Genomic DNA, 8,467 nt, shown 5'->3' with positions numbered 1-8,467 from the left:
CCTGTGTTTAATTCATCTTGATTTCACCCCACTGGGCAACAAATACAGTGGACCCTGAACAACACAGGTTAGAACTACCAGAGACCACATATATGCAGATTTTCTTCTGCCTCTGCCACCCCGAGACAGTAAGACCAACCCCTTCTCTTCCTCCTCCTACTCCTCAGCCTACTCAATGTGAAGAAGACAAGGATGAAGACCTTTATGATGACCCACTTCCACTTAATGAAGAGTAAATGTATATTCCCTTCCATATGATTTTCTTAATAACATTTTCTTTTCTCTAGCCGACTTTATTATAGGAATACAGTATATGATACATTTAACATACAAAAACTGTTTATGTTGACCAGTAAGGCTTCTGGTCAACAGTAGGCTATCAGCAGTTAAGTTTTTGCAGAGTCAAAATTACATGTGGATTTTCGACTGCATGGGATTTGGTACCCCTAACTCCCACATTGTTCAAGAATCAACTGTATTCCAAATGACAGAATGTAATGCCAGACATCTGGAAAAGACTGATGTATTTTTCTGACCACCAGAAGAAAATCCACCCAGGGAATCGGTCAGCGGAGGCAGGCACTCAGGTTTCACGGAGCCATGAGTTGGAGGGATTCTGCCAGCTTGGGTGATGAGGGGCTCACAGGTCCCAGGAAGGTGACAGTAGCCTGGGAGCTGCTTCCTTGAAAACTCTGAATGGGCTGGGACCTGTGGAGAGGGACCAGTGAGGGCTCAAGGGACGGGTCTGAGCTGGTTTTTAAAGTTTATCTGTGTTAGAGAAACTGCCGCTCCAACATCAAGAATAAATCAGCTCCATTTCCCAACACCTTGGTTGCTTCTTTTTCCCATGTCTTCCTCTCTGTAAATTTTGCCTCAGTAAGAAAAATGTATTATGGTTTCTGAAGGCAACCGCTTTCCCCGTTCCCTTATGAACAGTTGGGCAAAGAATGAATTTAGATTTTTTTGTAGTGTCAAGGCCTCTCTCATTAAATTACTGCCACCATCTCTTGTCTCTCCTGGTAAGTGAGTTTAATGATCTCCTGCTCCTTATTCTCTTGAAAACTGCTTCATGTGCTTCCGGCTTGGGCAATCTGAATGCTTTGGGCAGCTTTCGGTTTCCTGACTGTAGCCTGCACTCCAGACCTCATCCCCAGCCCGTCCCTATCCTCATCTCTGCCCAGCGCTTCCCATCTTCCCACATTCCTCTTCTCGTCCCCTGTTCTCTCTGCACTTATTTGCTCTCTGACATTCCCGTATTTTTGACTTCTACTGAAATCCTGATTGTATCTAGTCATGGTTTTTTGATTTTTTAAAAAACTGAAATGTCTGTAATTCCAACACTTTGGGAGGCCGAGGTGGGCGGATCGCTTGAGCCCAGGAGCTTGAGACCAGCCCGGGCAATATGGCAAGGCCCTATCTCTACAAAAAATACAAAAACTAGCTGGGCATGGTGGCATGCACCTGTATTCACAGCTACTCAGGAGAGCGAGGCAAGAGGATCGCTTGAGCCCGGGAGGTTGAGGCTGCAGTGGGCCATGATCACACCACTGCATTCAGCCTGGGCAACAGAGAGAGACCCTGTCTTAAAGACAAACAAACAAACAACCCTGAAATGTTGGCTGGATGTGGTGGCTCACACCTGCAATCCCAGCACTTTGAGAGGCTGAGGTGGGCAGATCACTTGAGGCCAGGAGTTGAAGACCAGCCTGGCCAACATAGCAAAACCCCATCACTACTAAAATTACAAAAATTAGCTGGGTGTGGCGGTGGGTGCCTGTAATCCCAGCTACTCGGGGAGACTGAGGCATGATATTTGCTTGAACCTGGGAGGCTGAGGTTGCAGTGAGCTGAGATCATGCCACTGCACTCCAGCCTGGGCAACAGAGTGAGACTTCGTCTCAAAACAAACAAACAAATACACACACACACACACACACACACACACACACACACAAACCCTGAAATGCGATGATGACCATTGTGTCTTTATCAACAGCCATTGCTTGCCGGCTTACGTTAGTTGGAGTGGGAGGGTAGGCAGCTGGAAGTATTGGGCATTCCCCTGGCCTGTGCATTTTGAATGATGAATACAAAACTGCTCAATTCACCAAAAGCAATCATGTAAGAAAAGAACGTTTCACTTCTTCATATGGGCCCCTGATTACATGTGATGCAGGTGACAATTACATATGTCCCCTTAACAGTTTGGAAAATTCTAGTGAAGAGAGGAGTTTAATTCCCTTCACACTGAACTGAAACAATTAATTCTCTATAAAAATCTGCATGATGGATCATGTTGCATTTCAAACCTCTACAGACTGTCTCATATAAATGTCTGTTTCTTTTTTTTTTGAGACAGAATCTCACTTTGTCACCCAGGCTGGAGTGCAATGGTGCAATCTTGGTTCACTGCAACTTCTGCCTCCCAGGACCTGCAGCGGTTCTGGTCTCAGAGTTCATGCCCTGTAGCTGCTGTGTGTCCAGCAGCTGGCAGGGTGAGAGGTTTGGGGGGGTGCATCACTCCCACAGACACACAGCACCCAGCAGAGCCCTGGCCTAAAGCCATGCAGCTCTGGGGTCTCCCAAGCCCACCTGGGAGCAGGCCCTGGGGCACAGCTGTGGGGGACAGGGACTCCCAGTGTACAAAACAGGCCACAAGCTGGGCAAGCTGCTCCTTCCATAACCTCAGACCTTTCTTCTGACCCAGTCAGGCCCAGCTCCTGGGAGCTTGCAGACAATCCTGGGCCCAGAGAAGCAGGCAGATGTGGCTGTTGGTAGCACTAATATGGGTTATGAATATCATCCTGTGGTTATTACTTTACTGACGTTACCCGCCAGTACACTCGATCCTGCACGTGTCCCTTCACTTCATGCTCACGGGGTTTGCATGATGGGATGAGCACTCCCAGCAGGTGATGAAGGTGATAAATGGCACCGGACATTCCTGGAACACCTGTTGGTGCCCAGGGCAGGGCTTAGTGCTCCATTTGAGTCTGGAGACTTTACTCTGCAATAGTAGCTGTGTGACCCCAGGTAAGTGGTTTAACCTTTCTGTGCCTCTTCTTTCTCAACTCTAAAGGAGGATAATAAAGTCCCTGCCCTCAAGCAATCAAAGATGTGTAAGAAGGGCCTGGCACATGGCAGGCAGGCAGTATACATGGTTGGGATTAACCCCACTATACAGATGAGGAAACTGAGGCTCAGAGGCACTGGCCTGGCAGGAAGTAGGACCTGCATCCAGGCTTATCTGATGCTGAGCGCTTTGGCCTCCTTCCCTTATGGCTGCTCCCCACTCCACACTGGGACAGATGCTGGAGGGGCAAACCCCAAATACCCTCCCTAACCAGAAACTGAAATACCAAAATCCACCAGATCCCAGCCCTTATGGCTGCCTTCAGAAGGGACAGAGCAGAGGGCCACCCCCTCGCATACACACAGGGGCTGACCATCCAAGGACCCCAATCACCTAGCTGAGAGCACCCCTGCTCCCATGGGGACACTGACTGCTCTGAGTGCCTGGCATTCAGGCCTCGAGCCACCCACTAGGCACAGCACAGGGCGTCCTTGGAACGCATCCATCCCCAGGGGCCGTTTCTCTGCAGGATGGCGCTGCTGCTGTGGGGAGGACCCCTCCTTCCTTCACGACAACCTGCCCTCACCTGGCTCGTCTCTTGGTAGACGTTGTCCCACACATCTCTGTCATTTGCATGCCACAGTGGTGACAGTCTTCCTGGCCATGCTTGTGACAGGACCTTTTAGTTTCTGACTGACACATTCCAGCCCGGCTTCAACTGCTTTCACTTACAAAGGCAGGTTTCCCTTTCCAGCCTCACATGGGGGTGGTCTCAGTGGAATTCAAGAGGCTGTGGGCTGTGAGGAGGGCAGCAAAGAACCCCAGCCTACCCCAAGCAGGAGATGGCAGGGTCCATCCGGCTGTCTGGAGACAGCCAAGACCCTCGGCCACGGCAGTTCTCCCCACTAAGCCTGGGCCCCCACTCCCGCTCCACACTGGGACAGATGCTGGAGGGGCAAACCCCAAATACCCTCCCTAACCAGAAACCGAAATACTGAAATCCACCAGATCGCAGCCCGGCCTGGTCAGATAGTGTGACTTTCCAACGAAGTCAAAAATACATATTTTTAGAATTAAACTGTAAATGTTGGCAACTAATTCTAATTCAATTGTGTGTTGTTTTTTTTTTTCATGGAGGGCTTTCTGGTGAAAACCAGACCCCACCTGGGAGCAGGCCCCGGGGGGACAGCTGTGGGAGAAGAGGACCCCTCCCCCACAAGTGCAAAGAACAGGCCACGAGCTGGGCACAGATGCCTCTTCCCGAGCCTACCTGGGAGTGAAAATCAGAAAACATACTAGACAAATTCTGAAAGAGCTGTAACACCTTATATTATTTTAAAAGTCTGCAGGTTGAGTTTATCCCAGACCCTTTACAGCTTTTTCCTTCTGACTGGTGAGGCCTCAGCTCAAATGTCACCTCCTCAGAGAGGCCCTCCCCCATGGCCCTATTTAAGTTGCCCCCACCAGAGTCACAGTCAGCGACACGCACCCTTCATTTCCTTCTTGGTGCTGAACCTTACCTGCAAGTGCCTCATCATTTGCGGTTGACATCTGCATTGTCCACCAGCGCTTAGGCTCCGTGAGGAGAGAGGCACGTCGCCTTGTGCCCTGGTGAATCCCAAATCCCCGCCCTGAGCACAGCACCTGGCACAGAACAGACACAGGCAATGAGTGCTGCTGAAATTTCCCCATGGAGCCGGTGGTGATCTGTCCAGGCTCTACAGCCCTCCCCCTAAATGTGTTCAGAGATAGGGACGCTGGGGCCATCCTCCTTGCTCCACTCCTGGTGAAGAGCCCTCAGACCCATAGGATGGGCTTGTCGATATCACCTTCTCAGGTGAGCCTCATACATGAGCAGGTTCAGTGGGTTAACCAAGCCTACATCTTTAACCCATGTGATAACCACAGTACCAGGGTTCTGCCATCAAATCTTTTCTATCCTCAGTCCTGCCTTGGGAATTCAGACTCTCCCAGAATTCAGTTTCACAGACTCAGAAGAGAATGTGATGCCAGATTGTTCTGAAATGTTTGGTAAAGCAAGATCAAATGATTACATTTGTGATCTGAAATCATTTGTTTGTGTCATGCCAACCCATATCTCCTTCCAAATTATTTTCTTTAAATTCTCCCCAGAACGGGGAGCAGTATTAATTGTTGCCAATGAAAAGACTGCCCCTTTCATCAAAGCCATGAGCTTTATCTGCCGTTTTTGAATATAACGCTGGCTTAGTGAAAGCGATTGTAAATAGCAGGTCTTCTTTGTGCATTTTATGCTTCCAAATGTGTTAGTTGGAATAAAGAAGTGAAAAGTTTAAAAATCCTCTCTTGTAAATGTTTGGAAATTGCACTAGAGTTATTTCTTGCTCTTTGAGGGGAGAGGTCATCCTGCAAACGCACAGTCAAACCTGTTCTGCTCCCCCGGGTTCTGAATGTCACTAGACCCCCACTTCCCCCCGACCTTGGCAGGTCAGACTCTGTGAAGGATGCTCACTGTCTGTGCGACCTCACACCAGGTACAGGGACCGAGGGAAAGAGGCACATCTGGCTTGTAGGACAGTCCTGCAAGGCCACTTTTCTGGTAGGGAGGTGACACTTTCAAAGGAATCTCTCATTTCTCCCAGCTCCAGTCAGTTTCAACAGCAGGTGGGGTTTTCTTTCCTCTCAATTATTATAGATTTTTTTTCTAATAATCAAAGTCACAACTCATTTTGAAAGTTTTTAAAAATAGAAGAAAACAAGATTTTAAATCACAAGTGATTCCAACACCAAAGATAAGCAGCATTCGCATTTTGCTATGTAGTGCTCCTATTAGACAATACACACACATATGATCACACTTACACACTTATGCATTTTTGCTTCATTAAAATAGAATAAAGCTTTATGGGCCAGGTGCAGTGGCTCATGCCTGTAATCACAGCACTTTGGCAGTCCAAGACAGGAGGATCACTGAAGGTCAGGAGTTTGAGACCAGCTTGGACAACATGGGGAAACCCCAGCTCTACTAAAAATATGAAAATTAGCTGGGTGTGGTGCATGCACCTGTAATCTCAGCTACTTGGAAGGCTGAGGCAGAATTGTTTGAACCCAGGAAGCGGAGGTTGAAGTGAGCCGAGATCTCACCATTGCACTCCAGCCTGGGCAACAGAGTGAGACTCTGTCTCAAAAAAAAAAAAAAGAGCTTTGTTTACACTAAACAATATTTTGTGTCCATATTTACATATAGATAACAACAGATCACTATTATTTTTGGTATGTGCATATGTAGATATAAGTATTACATGAATTTCCTACTTTTTATTCAATTACAGTTATATCACCTATCAGTGATGTAACTTCAGCCAAGACAGAAGTTTATCTCATAAAAACCAAGACTGGGCTGGGCACAGTGGCTCACGCCTGTAATCCCAGCACTTTGGGAGGCTAAGGCGAGTGTTTCACTTGAGGTCATGAGTTTGAGACTAGCCTGCTCAACGTGGTTAAACCCTATCTCTACTAAAAATAAAAAAAAAACTGAATATGGTGGCACGCATCAGTAATCCCAGCTACTCGGGAGGCTGAGGCATGATAATCACTTGAACCCAGGAAGCAGAAGTTGCAATGAGCTGACATCATGCCATTGCACTCCAGCCTGGGCAACAGGGCAAGACTCTGTCTCAAAAAATAAAAAAGTAAAAACAAAACTGGAGGTTGTCAGTCTGGGGTGGCATTAGGGACTTTCATTTCCTTCCAGAGGACATTCTGCTATCCGCAGGGTAGAAGCCTAATCCTCAAGGTTCAAGATGACAAGAATAGCTCCAACCATCATATGCTTATTCCAGGAAGCATGTCAAAGGATGGAAGAACTAAGAAATGACACTAAAGATATGTGTCAGTCCATCTGCGTTGCTATAAAGGAATTCCTGAGGCTGGGTTATTTATAGAAAAGAGGTTTAATTGGCTCACAGTTCTGCAGGCTGTACAGGCATGGCACCAGCATCTGCTCCTGGGGAGGCCTCAGGAAGCTTCCAATCATGGCAGAAGGTGAAAGGGAAGCAGATACATCATATGGCGAGAGAAAGAGCAAGAGAAGAAGGAGGATGTGTCAGGCCCTTTAAACAACTAGATCTCCCATAAACTCAGAGCAAGAACTCAGTCATTGCCATCGGGACAGCACCAAGCCATTGTGAGAGGGATCTGCCCACATCACCAAAACACCTCCCACCACGCCCCACCTCCAACATCAGGGATCACATTTCAACATGAAATGTGGAGGGGACCAACATCCAAACCATATCAAGACAGAAGTTACAGAAGGGGGTCTCCAAAAATACCACCCAACAATTTTATTACCTCCCATTGGCCAGAACCTGGTCACCTGGCCACAACTCACTGCAAGGAAGCCTGGGAAAATGTAGGGTGTGCCCACCCACTAGGAGAGGGGAGCACTGGTGCCAAGGTGCAGGACCACCAGCGGGCATTTATGCTTCCTACTCCTTTCTTCTTATAAAAATCCTTAGAGATTCATCTTTGCATATTTTTCTGACTATTTCCTAGGGATAAATGTCTATTAATGAAATTTGGGACCAAAAGTTATGCACTTTCATTGGCCAGTTGCCAAATTGCCCTCTAGAAACGTACCAAGGAACTCACCCAAGAGGTGGGGTTCTATTTCATGAAATGTTTCTCCACCCCACATTTCCTTTTAATCCACACCCTTTGGCCTTTATTAGGCTTACACATCTCTTCAGAATCCCTGCTTCCTACATCATAATCTTGGGATTTAATACATGTTTTTCGTTCAGGTTATTATTAATATCAGATTTATCTGACTATGCATGAACACAGCCACAGCCTTAGGGAAAGAGATGTATCTTTCAATGGTGAAGAGAATAAAAATTAATAATCCTTAGAGACTTTGAAACTGAAGTGGTCAGGGAAGGGTGGAAAGAACAGATCTCATTCTATGAAGAGCATGGAGGGATTTTCACAAAGCATGTAGTGCTGAGTACAGCAGACCAGGCACCCAGGGGGCACCCAGAGAGCAGCCTTTCCTCAACAGAAGAGGAGTGAGCACCGCACAGAGTTGCAGAAAGGGAATCCCAGACAGGGGTAACAGTAGATGCAAAGGCCCCACGGCAGGCAGCAACTTGTCCAGGTTTGCCTAGAACTTTCCCGGTTTTAACACTAGAAATCCCACGTCCCAGGAAACTTCTGAGTCTCAGCCAAGCTGGGATGATTTGCCTGGAACTGCCCCTGTTATAAAACTGAAAGGTCTGTACCCCACCAGCCCCCTCAGTCCTGAGCAAGCTGAGGTTGTGGGTCGCCCTAGACTGGAGCAATGTGCATGACAGTGGGAAGAGCCAGTGACTCTCTTTCATGTCCCCTCTCCCCTCAACTTCAGAAGTCACCCAG

The 8,467-nt window shown here is 47.6% G+C and overlaps 1 pseudogene; it reads right to left on the bottom strand.

Moving 5' to 3' along the window:
* Positions 1 to 4,333: 4,333 nt before the first annotated feature.
* LOC115935467 (uncharacterized) lies at positions 4,334 to 4,399 on the bottom strand (annotated as a pseudogene).
* Between the last annotated feature and the right edge of the window lie 4,068 nt (positions 4,400 to 8,467).

The sequence above is a fragment of the Gorilla gorilla genome, chromosome 6, assembly GCF_029281585.2.
Source record: "Gorilla gorilla gorilla isolate KB3781 chromosome 6, NHGRI_mGorGor1-v2.1_pri, whole genome shotgun sequence".
Classification (NCBI taxonomy): domain Eukaryota; kingdom Metazoa; phylum Chordata; class Mammalia; order Primates; family Hominidae; genus Gorilla; species Gorilla gorilla.
Note: the sequence above shows the minus strand (reverse complement) of the source record. Positions and strands in the feature narration are given on the sequence as shown.